Source organism: Eurosta solidaginis, chromosome 4 (genome assembly GCF_040869045.1).
Source record: "Eurosta solidaginis isolate ZX-2024a chromosome 4, ASM4086904v1, whole genome shotgun sequence".
NCBI classification, from domain to species: Eukaryota; Metazoa; Arthropoda; class Insecta; order Diptera; family Tephritidae; genus Eurosta; species Eurosta solidaginis.
Window position 1 is genome coordinate 50313388 of NC_090322.1, and position 21259 is coordinate 50334646.

At 35.7% G+C, this 21259-nt stretch overlaps 1 long non-coding RNA gene across 1 annotated transcript; it reads left to right on the forward strand.

Annotated features, from left to right (window-relative positions):
• Positions 1-10331: 10331 nt before the first annotated feature.
• Positions 10332-11142, forward strand: LOC137247887 (uncharacterized). Its single transcript, XR_010951928.1, has 2 exons — positions 10332-10656; positions 10715-11142. It is a non-coding gene; the product is annotated as an uncharacterized lncRNA (long non-coding RNA).
• Positions 11143-21259: the final 10117 nt, after the last annotated feature.

Consider the following 21259-nt stretch of genomic DNA (forward strand, 5'->3'; position numbering starts at 1 on the left):
CGTTACCTTGTGACCAAAATAATTGACTTCCTTTTTAAACAGCGCACACTTTTTGGGACTTAACTTCAGACCAGCGCCAGCTATTCTCTGGAAAACTTCCTCCAAGTTCAGTGTGGAAAACCATTTCGTACCAGATAGCGAGTCCAGAGTGTCGTCAATTCTTGGCAATGGGTAGCTATCCTTTTTCGTAACGCCATTCAACTTCCGGTAGTCCACGCAAAACCTCATTTTTCCATCCTTCTTCTTTACAAGTACTACCGGTGAGCTCCATGGACTAGCTGATGGTTCGATGACGCCGCAGTCGCTCATTTCTTGTATGATTTGACTCACAACTTCCCGCTTCGCCAGTGGAACACTACGTGGAGCTTGACGGATCGGCCTCGCATCTGCCGTGTCAATTTGAAGTTTCACAACATTGGTGCGGCCTGGTTTGGAACCATCCTGGTCAAATATGTTCGCGTACTTTAGGAGCAGTTGTTTTGCCTTACTCTGATAGGCTTCCTCTAGCCCTGCGTCCATGCCGTGATGTCATTTGAAAGATCAGTATTACTAGATGAAACGTGTCCCCGGAGCTGTTCACAGTTAATAACTACTTCGGCCTCTTGGCATCTTCCCAAAATAGCTCCTTTGGTCAAATTGTATGGTGACTGGAACTCATTGAGTACTCTTACCGGAATACGTCCATCTTGTTTTGTCATAGCCAGGGTTTTCCTACAAGTATGTTCAGTGCTGATTTATTTGCTGCTTCGACAACCCCCAATTTGTTTGTCCCACAATCTCCATCAACCTTTGCCCAGATGACTGCTTCGGATTTGGTGGTATTTGCTGACTCTCTTCCACCAGCACTCGTTTACTGCTGTAGCCTCTCTCGTAGCCGAAATTAAGTGGCACATCCATGTTCTTATATCGCATCGTCTTGCTTTGCATATCGATCTTGATGCCTTGGTTGATTAAGTAGTCCACTCAAATTATGATTTCATCAACAATACCTGCCACTATAAAATTGTGTAGTACCGTGACGTTCCCAATTGCTACTTCCTACTTCTCCAATTACCTGGGTGTCCTCTCCCGTGGCTGTACGTAATCTTGCTCCAAGCAATGGTCTTATCTTCTTGTTGACTAAATCTGATCGAATGATGGAATGGGATGCACCCGTATCTACTGTCAGTAAACGTTCCTTTCCATCCACATGTCCTCCGACAGTAAGATTGCTTGACCTTCTTCCAATTTGCGAGATAGAGATTATGGGGCATTCAATTGAGGGAGCCAGCTGTCGCCCCTTGCGGCTGACTCTCTTTAGTTTAACGATGGAGTGGACTTGGAGATTTGCTCATCTCCTTTAGCTCTGCGTTTACGACCACCCACATTGTTGGAACTGTTAGGATTGGTACTGAAATAACGTGCAATGTGCCCTGGCTTCCCACATTTAAAGCATTTGACGGCACCCTCGTTTTTCTGCTGCGTTCCTTTTAATGCTTCCAAAATTGTGTCTACCCAGTCTGGCCTTTCCACTTCCACGCGATGAGCTTTGTATGCTGGCTTACTCAAAAGTGACGCTGTTTCCTGAGTCAGTGCGTGGGATACCGTTTCAGCAAATGTTAGTTTTGGATTCGCATATGTAGCCCGCTTCGTTTCCACATCTCGTATGCCATTTATGAAGCTCTGGATTTTTACCCTTTCAGTGTATTCCACGGGTGCGTCCGCATTTGCAAGATGAGCCCATCTTTCAATATCTGAAGCAAACTCCTGCAACGTCTCATTTGCTTTTTGGTAGCGGTTTTGCAACTCAATTTGGAATATCTGTTTTCTATGCTCGCTTCCATAACGTCGTTCTACAGCAGCCATCAATGTGTCATAACTGTTCCGTTCGTACTCTGGAGTAGTCTGTAAGATTTCGGCAGCTGGTCCTTTCAATGCTACGAAGAGTGTAGCAACTTTATCTTCCGCATTCCAGTTGTTCACTGCCGCGGTCTTCTCAAACTGTAGCTTAAAGACCTGGAAAGGAACAGAACCGTCAAAGGATGGTGTTTTTACCTTTGGATTACTCGCTGAAACAGCTGGGCGATTTAGTTGTATTTGCTCCATACGACCCTTCAAATCATCGACTTCTGCTTGAAATTGAGCGATTTTTGCATCATGCGCTTCGAGCTTTGATATTACCCTTGCTTCCTGTGCTTCTAACTGCGAAGACATTTGTGCCACCTGCAATGATAAGCGCTCCTCTTGTTCTTCCATCTTGGATGTTATACATGTCTCTTGCAATTCCAGTTGGGATGCGATACTTGTCTTCTGTTCTGCCAGTTGAGATGACATTTGTGACGACATTTCTGAAATACGCGTTTCTTGTGCTTCAATCTTCGCTGTTATTTCAGATGACATTTCTGCAATACGTGTCTCCTGTAATTCCATCTTGGATGCCATATATGTCTTCTGTTCTTCCATCTTGGACGTTATGCGTGTCTCCTGCGATTCCAGTTGAGATGCCACTGTCGATGTTTGAGCAGTTATTGCAGCCAATATCATGTTCAAGTCTGTGCTCGTAGCTGTCTGCGATGTTTCGTTTTTCTCTTAAATTTTTGTTGTTGTCTCGTCGAAATCAAGATGAAAGACACACTCTTCCACGTTAATTCCTTCTGCTTCCATTGCCTCTCGTATTCGTGCCTGAAGTTCGAGTTCAATGCCGGTTGTATTCAATCCACGGCTCTCCAACTCCTTCTTCAGTTGCTGGATCTTCAATTCACTGAACTTAGCCATGTCCTTGTTGTCCTCTGGAATTTATTCAACAATTCCTCTTCTAACACCAATTGTAACGAATTTACTTGCAAATCCTCTTATTTGCCCTTCTGTTAAGTTCGAATCACTAAACTGTTGAATAAATAACTCCAATATTGAATAATGGAAAAATGACCTTTATTAAAGTACTTCACACTTATACTTTGCAAATAGCTTGCTTAACAACCAAACTGATTAATATCTCAAATGAAACTCTACTATTCAAAATAATACTGCTCTTGCTCGCTAGATAGCGTCTTAGTCGAAACTGCTTGACAACTCAAATCAAAGTGAATTCCAGCGCCTCTACAATTGCCGCCTTTTATACTCTTTGATTTCAACCTTCGCATCTTCTAGGCGCTTCCAGAATCTACTAGTCCAGCAGCTCTCAAACTTCTCAGCTGTAACTACAATTGCACAATTTTATAGTTTTTCTCATTGCATACTTATAGGAGTATCTCAGATATAAGCATGTGTTTGTGCATTGACTCTCCGCTGCTTGTATACGTACATGGTACATATGTGTAGACGCAACTATTGTTTCGTTTATGTAGATACATAATGATTGATCTATGGATGTAAATTCACGTCACTGCTTAGCATCGGCTTAGAGATGGCAGCACTCCTTAGTTTTGCTAATATTCGTAACAATATGTATACCGTGTCCGACCCAAAAATGTCCGCTAAAAACGTTGTCGATAAAAGTTTTTCGAAAAAAAAAATATTTCGACGTTTTTAGCGGACATTTTTGTGTCGGAAAATTTTACAATCAAATGAAAATTAGTTTAGTAGGTCATGAAAAAAACCTTAAAAATCAAAGTCGAAAAAAGGTAAAAAAAAATGAAATTTCGCAGGCTCAAAAATTATTTTTTTTGGGTATGCGTAGTGGAAATTTTTTTCCTGAGCCCAAACCGTATCGAAAAATCGATGGCGCGATATCGGTTAATAAATCGACCCAGTCTAATATACATATATACTAGCAAGTATCCGGCTTACTTCGTTACGCCGCAAAAAGTAAAGCTATTGAGTGTTTGCTATTTGGGTATAGTTTAAAAAAAGAGATACACATATACGAGTATATGTCATGTATTTTTTCTGCTACGTTAGCCGTTCCAAACATTTTTATATAATTGGGCCAAATTTAATTCATTTGTGAGAATAGTCAAAATTCATAAAAAAAAGTTGTGAGTACCAAGAAATCGCGAAGTTCGGTGTTTTTAAGTTAACTAGAGCTTACCCGTAATAAGAAACAACGTAATTCCATTATCAGTTATCGATCGAAATACCAAAGAGGATAGATATATTAAGAGACGTCAATCTGCTATTTGATTCTTTTTAGAAATTTTTGATCGCTGAAAGAAATTTTACTCAATGTCAAGGCGAATTCAGTACCAGGTGATGTTATCCCAACAGCTGATTGCTTCTTCTTGATTATTTTCCATACAACGCCTTGTACAACAATATGTCAGTTAATCGAAATCTATGAAAAATTTCTTTTGTTTTAATATTCTTCTGCACGGCGAATTGATTGAATTCGCTTTGCCACCACCTGGTATAGATTCGCCTTGCTCAATGTTAAGCAAGGCCAATTCATTACCAGGTGTTGTTATCCCAACACCTGATTTCTTCTTCTTGAATATTTTCCATACAACGCCTTGTATGTTAATATGTCAGTTAATCGAAATCAATGAAAATTTTCTTTTGCCGTGACATTCTTCTGCACGGCGAATTGGTTGAATTCGCTTTGCCACCACCTGGTATAGATTCGCCTTGATGTTAAGGCAGGACATATTCGGCCAGTTGTCTTCACATCTTGTCCTCAATTCGACAGCCAGATGTGGGGAAATAAAAACTGATTCAGTGGAAGTTGAGTGTGACCTGCAACTTCTGCAAAATGTCAAAGCAGTCGTAGTGAAATATTTGTTATCATTTTAGATTGATATTTGATTGCTTTTCACAGTCATTTTATGATCATATTCATGAACATATTTCAATCGTTTTGGTTGAGAGTTTTGAATGTGATTATCATGCATTTATTCTTCATATCTCATTCAAAATAAGATACTACATATTAATCTTATTTTATCAGGGGAAGAAAGTGAACTATTGCTGAATAAAGTTCAAACTCTAAACTGAATAACAGCGTGCATAATGTACATACACACATACATTTGTACTTATATATTTTTTGCATTTAATTACATAAAAACTGCATTAAAGAATTCCTTTTGACAATAGTTTTACAGTTGACAGCGTAAACAAATTGTATTGATACGTAGGGAAATTCAAAATTGAAATCACCTAAATGTTGAGTGGGTATAAACAAACCTAGATATATATGGGGTATTCCGTCCCATTTCGACCAATTTTGAACCCGACCCCTTTAGAATTGGCTGAAAGTTTTTCTTCTTTTTCTAGCTTACGAAAGACGTTTTTCAGAAGTTTTTCAAATTTTTTCATCCAACTAAAAAAAGTTATGAATTTAAAAAAAACACCGTTTTTGTTTTCAAAATGCTATAACTTTTTCAAAAATTTACCGTACTTTTCGGAAAAAATTCAAAAAAATGGTTAAAGTTTTTTTTTGTTGTAATTTTTCAGTTTTTTGAGATTTTTCGAATTTCGCCCTTTTTTTCTTCTCATAAAAAACTTCAATCAATTCTGCAATCATCCAATATATGTTTTTAAATGTACTTTTCGGAAAAAATACAAAATCAATTAAATAAAAAAAAAAAAAAAAAATTCTCGGCCCACTCCGGGATTAGTGGGGATGATTGCAGAATTGATTGAAGTTTTTTATGAGAAAAAAGGGCGAAACTCGAAAAATCTCGAAAAACTGAAAAATTACAAAAAAAAAAAACTTTAACAATTTTTTTGAATTTTTTCCGAAAAGTACATTTAACAAATTTTTTAAAAATAAAAGATCCCAAACGGTAAATTTTTGAAAAAGTTATAGCATTTTGAAAAAAAAACGGTGTTTTTTTTTTAAATTCATAACTTTTTTTGAGTTGGATGAAAAAAATTCTAATTCTAAAAATTCTAAAGGGGTCGGGTTCAAAATTTGTCGAAATGGGATGGAATACCCCATATGTACACACATATATTCCTAATCTTAAGATCAACCAACACCCCCATTTCCCACCAACTTCATTGATACCAATATAACCATGCATAAGCATGCATAACACATGTTTGAACATCCACATGTTCAAAAACAAAACTAATTTCTTTTTAACCAACCACTATGTGTAAGTTAAGAAATATTTTTATATTCACATGTTGAAAAATAAAACAAACTTCATTTCAACCAACCAACCACACGCACGAGCATACATGCGTATGTCATATTGTCGGTCCAACGCCAAAGTCACGAATGTGCATATTTGATGTCTAGTGAAAAACGCGTTTCAAACCTTGCAGACATTGTTAAAAATAGAGATTTAATTAATAGAGATTTAATTTTGTATAATTCAACCACTATTGGAAGGTTTACTTTTGTAAACCACTAAATAATGCTAATTGAAAAATGTTAATTTAAATTTTTTTTTTTTTCAAAAAATCCACATTCGTTTTGGCTTTACAAAATTTGACATATATAATATTTTGTTTAAGCAAAAATGGCACATTTGTGACTTTGGCATTGTACCGACAATATGTAAATCACAAAATCCTGAAAACTAGCTTCCTCTTGATTTTTCATTCATAAATGCTTCTTCTTAAGTTGTCCAAATTGGTGATACAATTCGGCAACATGGCATTTGATAAAATCGTCAAAAGACAAATTTTTGTGATTTTATAAAATCCAACTTCGATGCATATTGGGGGCTTTCATTATGACGAGCATAACTACTTTCATAACTCCGCACTTTTCCTATGAAATAATACCAAATTATTTATATGACTTTATCAAAGTACTAATATGGTAGTGAAAAATGCAAATAAACATGCACAGATATTGCCTAGTAAATGTCCACTAACATATTATCAATATATGCCCCTATTACGGTATACAACTCAACTTAGTTGGGTTGTAATTAAAACAACTCAACCTTCAGACAACTCAACTCCTGTTTGGTATTACGAATTACAACTTATTTCAGTTGAACTTGAATTGGTGCTGCCAACCTAAAAAAGTGTTGATTTGACAGATAAATGAACAGCTGATCAATTTGTGGCGAAAATTTAAGCATTTGCAAAAAGTAATTTTGTTATTACGAGATATTATATGATATGAAATCTATTTTATAATGGCGAAAATGTTGGTGATTAACATTTCGCGAATGCAGAAAACATTCGCGTGATCATTCCAATCCCTTGGAACTACCAAGCACCAAGTAAGAAAATGTTTAAGTGACAAATGATGAGCTTCACATGAAGTTATTTTGCAGATTTGAAAGGAAGCATTTTACTCATTACTAAACAAAATTAAGGACCAATTCCACAAACGCTTTCGAGGGAAGGCTGAACCCCTATAATAAAATTATGCGTCACATTCATATTCCTTGCTGATGGCTGCTATCAAAAATGCTGTGGAAATGATTTTGGTGTTGGAAGATAGATTAGAAGTGGATTAAAACCCAAACAGCAAAAATTGTATTTTACTCTAAAACAGGATGCCCAGGAGTAGTGATTACTAACAATGGAACTCACGTTCGCATAATTTCACCTATTTTGGCTGCATCCCAATTGCGGCCAGCCTCGTCCAACTTCGGAATATATTCAATGTAATCCTTCGTTTAAACGTTGTTTTTTTCTATAAATGTGCACAAAATTGTGGATTATTGTTTGATTAAAAAATGTTTAAGTACCGGCTTTAAATTTTTTGTTTGTTTTTTTTTTTTTTGTAACGTGTTATGAGCCCGTGCACCATCTAACTCTCATCAAAGGTGGATCAAAAGACGCGTTTCGATCTCCGTTTTGGTAAGTCTAGTTGAGGGGTTGACTACTAATACTGCTAATATGTTTCTTTTCCGCCTTCGGATTATTCTTATCGAGGTCAATACGCGTCTTTGGACACCTCTCTCGTAATTTTTGATAGCGTATTAGCAGTCGACCCCTCAACTAGACTTTTGCCTCCGTTTTTAGGATTCGAAAGCGGAAATTAAAAATTTTATTTCTGTCGCAAAATATTTACAAAAACCCACAAAATGGCCCGAGAGGGTCCGAAATATGAGGCCCGGTCCACAGTTTTTTTGCAAAGAACATCTTTCTGCGTTGGCAGCCTTTGGCCGCGATTCGTAAAAATAATCCTGGTTGGGTCCAAGACCTTTCTGCATTGCTATATACAAAAAATCTGGCAAAATACAACAACCACATGAAATTAGATTTTATTAGAATTAATGTTTGTAGTAATTCTTTACGACAGCATGACACTGCTAATACGTGTCCAAAAATATCGAGAGAGGTATTAAACGACGCGTCTTGACATCAGTATTAATAATCCGAAGGCGGAAAATACAAATTTTAACTCGTTCAAAAGATATTAAACACAAACCGAAAAAAGACAACAACATTACAACAACCACATGAAAATCGCCAACTTCAACTGAAAATATCTCCGGACAGAGATAAAATGTTTATTTTCCGCTTTCGGATAATTGTTCTCGAGATTAATAGCGTCTTTTGGCACCTCTCTCCATATTTTTGGACACGTATTAGCAGTGTCATGCTGTCGTAAAGAATTACAATTTTTGTTTTCGGATTCTTAAATCGGAGGTCGAAACGTGTCTTTTGATACCAACTTTGAAAATTTTTGTTAAAAATTAGGTGGTGAACCGTCTTCTAAAACGTAACATTTTTTCAAAACAACTGCAAAATTGTATGAGCCAACTGCTAGTAAGCAGTTGTAAGATTTTGACGTCTTTGACAACTACACCAACAAAAGGTTGTAAACGGCAATGCCACAAAAAGTTGTAAGGCTAGACAACTCAACCGAAATTTTTTTTGACAGGTTGAGTTGTAATCTGTAATACCAAATTGCGAAATTTCAACCCAACCAGAGTTGAGTTGTAAACGGTAATAGGGGCAATAATCTAAAAATTTCCATGCATTTTTCATATAAATGTTTCGAAATAAATTTCCAGTATACTGAATTGCTTATGGCAATTTTTATTTGCTGTTTGAAAACCCTCATCACATTCTGCCGAAAAATTGTTCGCGCAGTCGCGCAGCCAAATTTGCAGCAACTGAGTTGCAGTTGCTACATAAAAGTGGTGTTTTACCCGTTTCTGGCCCGAATTCGCACTGTGGCGTCATACTGTATATGCTGACTTGTTTATCACATGTCAGTACAAAGTAAGAATTTTAATTTTGCGAAGAAATATAACATTATTTCGCAAAAGAACAATAAATTCGTTTTAGTATTAATAACAAATTCCCCTTTTAGCTATGTCTTGTTAAACGTACAAACGGCAACACTTTTAACCACCGACGACACATAATTTGGCTCGTGCCTATTGTATTTCGTCGGCTAATTGCTACATATGCATGTCCGTATACCCGGATTTACATAAATCATTTGGTAGCTTCATAAAGCTGTAGTCATTGGTGCTGTTTGTCGTATCGCTGTAGTCGTATCCCTAACGTAATCAGCTATTTATCGTTACGATGGTAAACTAAAAACCAATTGGTTGGCTACGATACGGTTAAGCCGTGGTTACTCACGAACGTACGTAGAAAAAACGTGTCAGCTGACACGACCTATCTTATGAGTGTGCAATGTAAACGAAAACTCACCGACGTGCAACGCCCGTACGTACGTAGCCTGGAACGTAGAAATCAAAACAATTTTGATTTTTTCCCTAAGAACGTGTCAGCTGATCGCTCTCTCACTAGACAGAGTTGCTTAGTAAACTTTTGTGCGCTAATTTTTGACCATTTGCAGTTTTATGCAAAAACACCTAATTAAAGTTTGAAAAATTGTGAAAATAATTCGAAATAATTATGTAAAAGTGCAGATTATAAATATATAATCTATTTATATTTATTTAATATTAGCCGTGTTTTTTAACACGCGCGTATACGTTTCGTTTGCGCGTGTTAAAAAACGCCTATCTTCGCTTAGATAATGCTTAGGAGACCCATCTAGCGGCTGTGGTTAAACAACTAGCTACACCAACAGGGTGTACCGAAAAGCGGAGACGCAACGCTCTGATGGCCATAGGGTATAACATATAGCTGAATCAGTTGCGATGAATTGTGGACACACATAGAATACATAGAATTAGTGTAGAGGGTGAAACAAAGACACATATTTCAGTTACATCTGAGTATAATGCGTATTTAAATTTAGTAGGACAAAATTTATGCGCAGCAATTTCAGAGGTGTATTTATAGTTTGTCGACTAGCAGTCAATATAAAGTTTAAGCGTAAACGGATATACGCGTGTTAAAAAACACGGCTATTAATTCCAGCCTTTTACAACATCAAAAATTTAATTGGAAAAAGTTGATGTTTCCATAAGCATGCATGCAAAATGGTCAATGGCAACAGTGCTTATCTGTAAACAATACACACACACAAATATGTTATGTACATGTACACAGACGCACACATTTGCCCCTATTACCGTTTACAACTCAACTTAGTTGGGTTGTAATTAAAACAACTCAACTTTGAGACAACTCAACTCCTGTTTGGTATTACGAATTACAACTTATTTCAGTTGAAATTGAATTGAGTTGCCAACTTCAGAAAGTGATGATTTGACAGATAAATAAACAGCTGATCAATTTGTGGCAGAAATTTAAGCATTTTCAAATGTGATTTTTTTATTAATATTATATGAAATCTATTTTATAATGACAAAAATGTTGGTGATTGACATTTCGCGAATACGGAAAACATTCGCGTGATCATTCCAATCCCTTGGAACTACCAAGCACCAAGTAAGAAAATGTTTAAGTGACAAACAAATAATGAGTTTCATATGAAGTTATTTTGCAGATTTGAAAGGAAGCATTTTACTCAGTACTAAACAAAATTAAGGACCATTTCCGCATACGCGTTCGTATTTTAAAATTATGCGCCATACTCCGATTCCTTGCTGACGGCAGCTATCAAATATGATGTGGAAATGATTTTGGTGTTGGACTGGTTTTAGATATTATTGAAGAGACTATTTGTGTGAAGTAGATTAAAACCCAAACAGAAAAAACTGTATTTTACTCAAATAGGATTCCCAGGAGTAGTGATAAGTATCAATGGGACTTGCATAATTATTTCACCTATTTTGGCTGCATCCGAACTGCGGCCAGCCTCGTCCAACTAAAGTCAAAAAGTTATTCAATGTAATTCGTTTAAACGTTGTTTTTTCTAGAAATGTGTACAAAATTGTTGATTATTGTTTGATTAAAAAAGGTTTAACTACCGGCTTTAAATGTTTTGCTTTTTTTTGGTAACGTTTTATAAGCCCGTGCACCATCTAACTCTTATCAAAGGTGGTATCAAAAGACGGGTTTCCATCTCCGTTTTTGAGATTCGAGAGCGGAAATTAAAAATTTTATTTCTTTTGAAAGATATTTACAAAGAACCACAAAATGGCCCGAGAGGGTACGAAATATGAGGCCCGTTCCACAGTTTTTTTTGCACAGAACATCGTTCTGCGTTGACGGCCTTTGGCCGCGATTCGCTAAAATAACTCTGGTTGGGTCCAACACCTTTCTGCATAGCTGTATACAAAAAATCTGGCAAAATACAACAACCACATGAAATTAGATTTTATTAGAAATAAAATTTTTAATTTTTGTGGTAATTATTTACGACAGCATGACACTGCTAATACGTGTCCAAAAATATCGAGAGAGGTATTAAACGATGCGTCTTGGCATCAGTATTAATAATCCGAAGGCGGAAAATAAAAATTTTAACTCCTTCAGAAGATATTAAACAAAAACCGAAAAAAGACAACAACATTACAACAACCACATGAAAATCGCCAACTTCAACTACAAATATCTCCGGACAAGAGATAAAATGTTTCTTTTCCGCCTTCGGATTATTGTTCTCGAGATTAATACGCGTCTCGATATTTTTGCACGCGTATTAGCAGTGCCATGCTGTCGCAAAGAATTACAATTTTTGTTTTCGGATTCTTAAATCGGAGGTCGAAACGTGTCTTTTGATATCAACTTTGAACATCTTTGTTAAAAATTAGGCGGTGAACCGTCTTCTAGAACGTAAAATTTTTTCAAAACAACTGCAAAATTGCATGAGACAACTGCTAGTAAGCAGTTGTAAGATTTTGACGTCTTTGACAACTACACCAACACAAGGTTGTAAACGGCAATGCCACAAAAAGTTGTAAGACTAGACAACTCAACCGAAATTTTTTTTGACAGGTTGAGTTGTAATCTGTAATACCAAATTGCGAAATTTCAACTCAACCAGAGTTGAGTTGTAAACGGTAATAGGGGCAATTGATTCTTACGGGCTTGAGCGTTCGGTCAAACGTGTTTCGTACGACAAAAACCGTACATACAGCACACGTCGGTGGGTAATTGCAGCTTTAAGCGCCAAATACACGACACGAACATTTCCGCGAACATTCCGCAATCTTGTTCGCAGCTTTGGCCATACACCATACGAACTTTTGGCCGAACATTAGTTCTCTTTCAGACAGCGATGAATACGGACAACAATTGTGCTGCAGAAATATTGCTCGCTGTGACAATTAAGCGTAAAAAAAAGAGAGAAGATCGCAAAAAAAGAATTTGGTGCAAAGAATGGTTCAAAAAACGAGCAGTTCTTGGACAAAGTGAGCTTATTAAAGAACTGGAATTCACGTCACAAAATGATTTTAAAAATTACGTTCGTATGAGCAAGGCAACATTTGACCAACTTTTACAAAAAATTTTGCCACTCATAACGAAACGGGATACAATAATGAGAGAAGCGATTCCCCCTCATCACCGCCTTGCTTTAACTTTGCGCTTTCTAGCTAGTGGCAATAGCTTTGAAGACTTACAATTTTACAATAATTATTAAAAATATTACAATAATCTTTGCTTTTTACTTGCCACAATGATGGCAAAGATTTATACATTTCAATAAATTCACTCAGAAATTCTTTATTGTCCATCTTACTTTTCCGCGCACGTCTGTTCCGTTCAGAAATTACTACGATTATGAGCTATTTCGCCATACACGCACGAACAGTTCGTGCAAATGTTCGCCAAAAACTAAAATATTTCTATATTTTGTTGGCCTTATTTGATATGATTAAATATATTGGTTTGATGAGCTTGAGGCCGTACAGTAAATAAAACACGTTTATTTTCTTTTTTCAAGACACAAAAAAATTTGTAAAGCCTACATCTAAAGCAGGTAGTATTTTCTTTTCCCGGCTTCGTATAAAAAGGAACCTTTCTGTCTAGGTAAGATTTGATTTTTTCAATTTTATTCTTGGTCCGAGTATAAATATGAGTTAATGCGCCTTGAAACTTCATAACATCTGCAAGGCTCGCCGAAGATAGTTCAGTTCATAAGTCAAATTTCAAAACCGTGATTTATTAAAAAAAATAAAATGAGTAAAAGGTAGCGAGAATTTGTTTGTAATAACGATCCAGATATGTTCTGTTTCATGTGTGGCCAATATACTATCATAAGGCAACGACGAGTATTCTCAGATCATATGAAAACTTTATACTCCAAGTATTTTGGCATTGAGCCTAAAAATGCTGAAAAACCATGGACACCGTACACTTTGTATACATCGTGTCGAGTAGAATTGATTCAGTCGGAATCAGGACAACAAATAAAATTTGATACACCAATGATATGGAGAGAACCTACTTGCCATTCAAGAGAGTGTTATATTTGTCAAACAAAAGTTTGAAGAAGATCAAGAAGAGTAACCTATGCCAGCGTACCTACAGTGACATTACCAGTACTACATTCAACGGCTGTTGCGAATCCAGTTCCATTGTCAACAGTAATATCTGAGTGCGGGGAATCAAGTTGTGCTGAATTTCGCATGGGGAAACGAGAGAAACGTTCTGTCACAAGCACAACTTAATGATTGGATAAGAGATTTGGAACTATCCAAGGAAAAGGCCGAGATCCACGCTTCTCGTATGCAACAATTTAAATTTGTGTCATCCGATGTTAAGGTGATATATTGTAGAACTCGTCACGAACAATTTTCCAAACACTATACCAAGAAAGACAGTGTATGCTACTGCAACGACATTCCTGGTTTATTCAAAGAGTTTGGTCAAACATATGATTCAAAAGACTGGCGATTGTTCATAGACAGCAATAAACTGAGTTTGAAGGCTGTATTATTGCATATTTGTAACAAAAAGCCTTCTATCCCGATCGTACATGCAGTAAATACAAAGGAAACGTACGAGGAAACGCAAAAACTACTCAAATTTATCAAATATGAAGAGCATGATTGGAAAATATGTTCGGATCTCAAAGTCGTTGCAATGCTATGCGGTCTACAAAGTGGCTACACCAAGCACTGCTGCTTCTTTTGCAAGTGGGATAGCCGAGCTCGTAGGGACCACTACGTCAGAAAGGATTGGCCGGAAAGAGTCGAGTTTACCGTTGGTGTGGATAACATCAAATACACCCGTCTTGTCAAGAAAGAGAAAATCATATTTCCACCCTTACACATCAAGCTCGGTCTCATTAAAAACTTGGTTAAGGCTTTGGACAAAGAAGGCGAAGCATTCGACTATATGAAAACAATTTTTCCAGATATTTCTCAAGCCAAGATAAAGGAAGGTATTTTTGTTGGAGCACAAATAAAAAAGTTGATCAACAGTTTTATTATCAAGGTGTTTTATTAAAATCTTAAGACGCTGCCACAGTATCAAAGGGACCAAAGTTTTTATGCATGTCTGCCTTTACTTGGAGTATTATTGAATATGTATGTATGTACATTTGTGCTTTTTGCTTTGGTTTGTATTTTCATACATATATCAAAGAGGATATCCTGTTTGCATTTATATTTAATGATACAATGCTCAACAGCTGATCGACAGGTACATGCTTCTTGTTTATATATGCACATCCATACATATTTAAGGGTGGAATTGATGCTGGTCAAGTGCATTTATCTTTCGACCCAGCCATTGTGAATGAAACTAAGTGTGATATCTTCTGCATAGACGTGAAAATTCCAAAGTGATTGGATCACCTGATTTGTAATTGACTATCGCTGTCTCATTCTGTATCTCTTTCTATCACCCGCTGAAGATATGCGCCGCCATATTGAAGACGCTGTCAAACGCTAAAAAGTAGCCATATTGAACATCCTGTCAGGCAGTTGACAGATAAGATATCACTTTCATTCACAATGAACCCAGCCTTTGAGTAATACTTACCCACCCATAGTCCAGATAAAAACCCAATAAATCTTTAATTTCATTGAGAGTTGGGCATATGACACAACCGAAGCCGACGCGAACGCTGCTGTTATTAACTGTGCTTATACTTCTGTTAACAATAATACTGATATTGTCAACAATTGCCGCCCTACACCCTTGGCGGTAAACAAGATTTCTTACGATAATGCAACAGTAAATGCTGCTGCTAATGATATAATAACCATTAATGACATTGCTGCTTCCAGTTCCACAAACACAGGTGGTGATTCTACTTCCGCCGCGGTGCGTTAGCCTAATGTTGACACTGCGCAACCGAGGCAGGTGACTGCCGTGCCGCCTCGCAGGACAATTTTTGTATCACGTCTTCATGCTTTGCTTATGGAAAATGATATTATTAAGTATATAGATGATGAGCTAGACCTTTCACAATCTATTAAAATAGGAACATTTCATCCTTTAAAATATCAGTGCCCGATAGAGTTCTTGAATATTCATTCTGGCCGAAACATTCAGTTGTGCATTTGTTTAAAAAAAAACACCAAACGCCGCAAGAACTTCAAAAAACTCAAAAATCTCTGCGGAAACAATGAAAAAATAACCATCACCTACCAAGTGTTCGCGGCCTAAGATCGAAATTAAGTACCTTTTTTCTGAATTTATATTTTTCTTCTCAAGTTACAGCTGTTACTGAAACCTGGTCAAAAGCTGATAATTTTAACTCTGAACTTTTCTCAAGTAAATATGTAGTTCATCGGCGTGATCGTGGAGCTAGAGCAGGTGGTGTCCTTGTAGCTGTTGACTCGACGCTTCCATCTGAGTTTCTGCTATTGGCAGGGATGCACCTTAACGTTAAGCTAATCCTTTATCAAAAAATTTCCACCGTTTCCGTTGAAACATTTCGAAATATTATCGATAAAGAAATTATAAAGATAAATAGTATCTCGTTTTTAACCGAAACAAAAAGCTTTCGTTAACGTTAAAAACGTTAACAAAAACGTGATACTTTATGTTTGAATAGTGCTGGCAATGCTATAGCCATGGTGAAGCCGTAAGGTGTAACAGCGAGCGGACATACACACAAACTCCATGTTATTTGTTTGTTCGTACTGTCAAAATTCATGAGAAAAGTTGCAATCAGTTTGGCTAATGCTTTCACTTTTAATGACTTTGCCATCAATCAGCTTTGCCAGCATAGTTTGAAATTAATAATCAACATAAACGATTTGATTTCGTTTTGATGTGGCAGAAAACGAAACAAAATCATTTCGTTAATTTGACGTTCTTAACGTTAATAAACGAAACGAAATTACTTTGTTTCGTTTATTAACGTTAATTATCGTAACGAAATGATATCGGTTCGTTGGTTAAGCATGCCTGGCTATTGGACATCACAACTGACATTGAATTCGTAGCAGTAAAGCTTGCATTGCACAATTTTAGTTTGTTTATCTGCTGCTCGTATATACCGCCACGATCGGATATACACGTTTATATATGTCATAGCACTGTTATTTGTAGTTTGTACTCGCAATTGCGAGACAAAGACCGCCTAGTAGTTTTTGGTCATTTCAATTTATCATCAGTAAATTGGATCAATACTATCAACTAAAATTTTATGACTCCCACCACTCAGCACGAGTTTTTAAATATCCTGCTAGATACATCTCTTCTCCAAATGAATAATATTTTAAATTTCAAAAGGAAAATCTTAGACTTCGTGTTTACAGATGACTCTGCGGGTATTACACCAACCCGAACTACCCCATTATCCCTACCAGAAGACTCTCTATATCCTACGCTTGAGATAGTACTGGATGTTGTTCAACCTGTGATGCTCGATGTTCCTAAACCAAATTCCCGACCCCGTTCGAGATGTTTTTCAAAAACGAATTTTAGTAAGCTCAATAAATTGATTGCTGCCCATGACTGGTCGAGTCTTTATGCGTGTACAAACGTAGAAACAGCGACATTCTTGTTTTATAGCTCTCTTGATGCTTTCTTTGAAAGCTGTGTTCCCCTTCGTTATTGCAGTACTACCACGGGCAAACCACCTTGGTTCTCAAGGCAACTATTAAGACTTAATAATATTAAATCTAGACTCTATAAGAGTTTCAAAAAAATCTGGAAAATCTATGGATTTTTCTACATATTTAGTTGCGCGCTCCAATTTTCTGCGTCTTAATCAGCAATGTTATAAAGGTTACTTATCAAGCTGCAAATTCCAATTTATTAATAACCCAAAACGTTTCTACAGATTTGTTAATTCCAAAAAGAAAACTTCTGGGTTTAGATCTACTTTTATTTATGGGTGCAAAAACCCAATTCTGATCATGAAATCGCAGATTTGCTGAATTCTTTAAATCAACCTATTCATCCCACACCCAGAAAAATAACATTGGTTAAATCTAACAATTTCCGTGGTTAATTTTACTACTATGGAAATTGCAAAAATCAATTAACAATTTTTTTCGGTTAGTGCATACCCCGTATAATTTATTGTTGTAATTTAAACAATTTTATCTTGTTATATTAACTATTAGAAAAAGTAAAATTTTTCTTTATATTTTGTTGTTTTTTTTTTTTTACCAATAAATATAGTAGAATTAACCAGTTCAAAAATTGTTGCTTTCTTCGCTTACTATTTCGTTTCTAAAATTAACCTATGTACGTAAATCGTATTTTTTTTCTAATGTTATTTTGTTAGTGTGATTTACCTGATCTTATTTGGTTAATTTTACTATGAAATTGTTCATTTCAAAAAATCGTTAAACCAACCATAAACCTTGGTTAATTATACCAGTACCACTCGGTTAAAATCAGGGATGCACCTTAACGTTAAGATAATCGTTTATCAAAAAATTCCACCGTTTCTGTTGAAACACTTCGAAATATTATTGATAGAGGAATTATCAAGATAAATTGTATCTCGTTTTTAACCGAAACGAAAAGCTTTCATTAACGTTAAAAACGTTAACAAAAACGTGATACTTTATGTTTGAATTGTGCTGGCAATGCTATAGCCATGGTAAAGCCGTAAGGCGGTAACAGCGAGCGGACATACACACAAACTCCATGCAATTTGTTTGTGTAATTCGTTGGTGGTAATGTCAAAAATACTCTGAGAAATCTTCGTACTGTCAAAATTCATGAGAAAAGTTGCAATCAGCTTGGCTAATGCTTTCACCTTTAATGACTCCGCCATCAAAATGGATAACATAGCATTGCCAGCATAGTTTGAAATTAATAATCAACATAAACGATTTGATTTCGTTTTGATATGGCAGAAAACGAAACAAAATAATTTCGTTAATTTGACGTTCTTAACGTTAATAAACGAAACGAAATGACTTTGTTTCGTTTATTAACGTTAATTATCGTAACGAAATAATAACGTCCATTAAAAAAAAAAAAAAAAAGTAACCATTGATACAGCAGTTAAAAAATAAACGATTGCAATAATAGAAGCCGACGCTCATTGCAATCAGTTCGTTGAAAACCTTGAGGAAGCCGGTCGTGTGTTAGTATTGTGTGCAAAATTACAAAAATGGAAAAGAATATTTTAGAATCTTCTGAAAAGGACGGACTAGAATCTTTATTAGAAACTTGGGGATTCAACAACATATTGCAAAATTAACACGGTAGTTTTGTAAATTAACAAATATGCTGCTGAAACTGCGTCATGCAACCATTCCGTTATTTGGCTTTGGTTCTGTTGTTGCTTTTATTGCTCACATAAAAAGTGTGGAAATAATTGCATGCATCGATTGTAGTTTGTAAAAGAAATAATTAAAACTTATTAAATGTGTAATATTTTGACGAATTGTAGACGAATCTATTACACTTAAACGGTTAAGATATTTGGAAGAGCAGGACTTGACATACTTATTCCGGGAACGTAAATTAGGAGAAAAAGTGGAGTATCGTTTCAAGCTTCAGCAATGGAAAATCGCAAATGTAAGTACACGCGTAAAATTATACTATGTTCAAACAGAAAAATAAATTGAGGAAATTTCGATTTGAATTGAGCGCTGTTCATACAACTCGATTTAGCTTACACAATAGTAATTTGATAGCTGGTTGGCTCATCGCTACAGCAAGAACATACCTTTGTTCAGACTGTCAAAATGAACACGCACATTATTAGGCGAATGAAATGGAATGAAAACATAAAACTTTGAAATTTTTGTGTGTTGTAAGAAAATGTGTTCAATGTTTTGGTTTCATTTTGATTTTGCCATCTTCTTTTGACAATCCCTACTCCAGTGAAATGAAAGACATAAAATCAGCTGATGAGATGAGCCGACCATACAGTTCAGCCATGCGTAACTGACGTTTAAGTATACTCAATAAACACACTTTACAATGTTGCATTTGCAGTTTGAAACAATTTATTACGCAATTTTTTTTAAATTGGCAATTTATTATTACAATTTATTATATGACAAATTGCGTAATAAATTGCCTAAATAGTATAAATTGCCAATTTGGTGTGTGTTTGAACCTAGTATTATAGAATTTTATTCGGTAAACAAAATAAAACTTTTTTATTTAAGGGATATGCTGATGCTAAAGCCTGCGGTACAATATCTGTAGATACGACCTTCCTGGAAGACATTGAAAATTCACCATATTTAAACTGCAGCCAATCAACAAGCAATTCTTCAAAAAGTTCCTGATTCACTACCCAAAATTTATAAAAAATGTTGGACCATTAAAAAATCTCTGGTGCTTTAAATTCGAATCTAAAACAGCGAATTAAAAACATACATGAATTCAATAACATCGAGAAAAAATACGAGCATTTCAATTGCAACTAATACTAGGTACAAACACACGCCATATTGGCAATTTATACCATTTGGGCAATTTATTACGCAATTTATCATATAATAAATTGTAATAACAAATTGCCAATTTAAAAAAAAATTGCGTAATAAATTGTTTCAAACTGTAAATACAACATTGTAAAGTGTGTTTATTGAGTAGATTTAAACGTCAGCTGCGCATGGCTCAACTATATGGTTGGCTCATCTCATCAGCTGATATTATTTTTTTCATTTCACTGGAGTAGGAATTGTCAAGAGGATGGCAAACTCAAAATGAAACCAAAACATTGAACACATTATCTTACAACACACAAAAATTTTAAAGTTTTATGTTTTCATTCCATTCCATTCACCTAATTCCAACACGCACATTTTGACATTCTGAACACAGGTATGTTGTTGCTGTAGAGATGAGCCAACTGGCCATCAAATTACTATTGTGTAAGCTAAATTGAGTTGTATGAACACCACTCAATTTGAATTGATATTGCCTCAATTTATTTTTCTGTTTGAACATAGCATAAAAATGTTTACTTAAATTCTCTAATAGAATATTGCTCGAAAAAGGTTTTAAGATAAGTATACAACAGGATTTGTTAATAACGGCACAATTTTAAGTAAGACATATTTCAGTAACGCAAGCAATGTTTCGAATATTGAATTTAAAAAAAAGAACGCTTAAAGAGATTCAGAATAGATTGTGGTTTAATCTTATTTTTGGTTTTTTTTTTTTAACTGAACGTACACATATTCATTTATGTTTAAACGTCATCTAAAAGACTGTTATGGATAACTTAAGAAAAGCGGAAAAAGCTTGAACATTGTAACTTTTTGTGAATTATTATACTCAGTTGAGCAGAGCTCACAGAGTATATTAACTTTGATTGGATAACGGTTGGTTGTACAGGTATAAAGGAATCGAGATAGATATAGACTTCCATATATCAAAATCATCAGTATTGAAAAAAAATTTGATTGAGCCATGTCCGTCCGTCCGTTAACACGATAACTTGAGTAAATTTTGAGGTATCTTGATGAAATTTGGTATGTAGATTCCTGGGCACTCATGTCAGATCGCTATTTAAAATGAACGATATCGGACTATAACTACGCCCACTTTTTCGATATCGAAAATTTCGAAAAACCGAAAAAATGCGATAATTCATTGCCAAAGGCGGTTAAAGCGATGAAACTTGGTAGATGGGTTGACGTTATGACGCAGAATATAAAATTAGTAAGATTTTGTCTAGAATACTTTTAATGCCATAAGTCGAACAAAAATTTACCAATCCTTCTCAAATTTGGTAGGGGCATAGATTCTATGACGG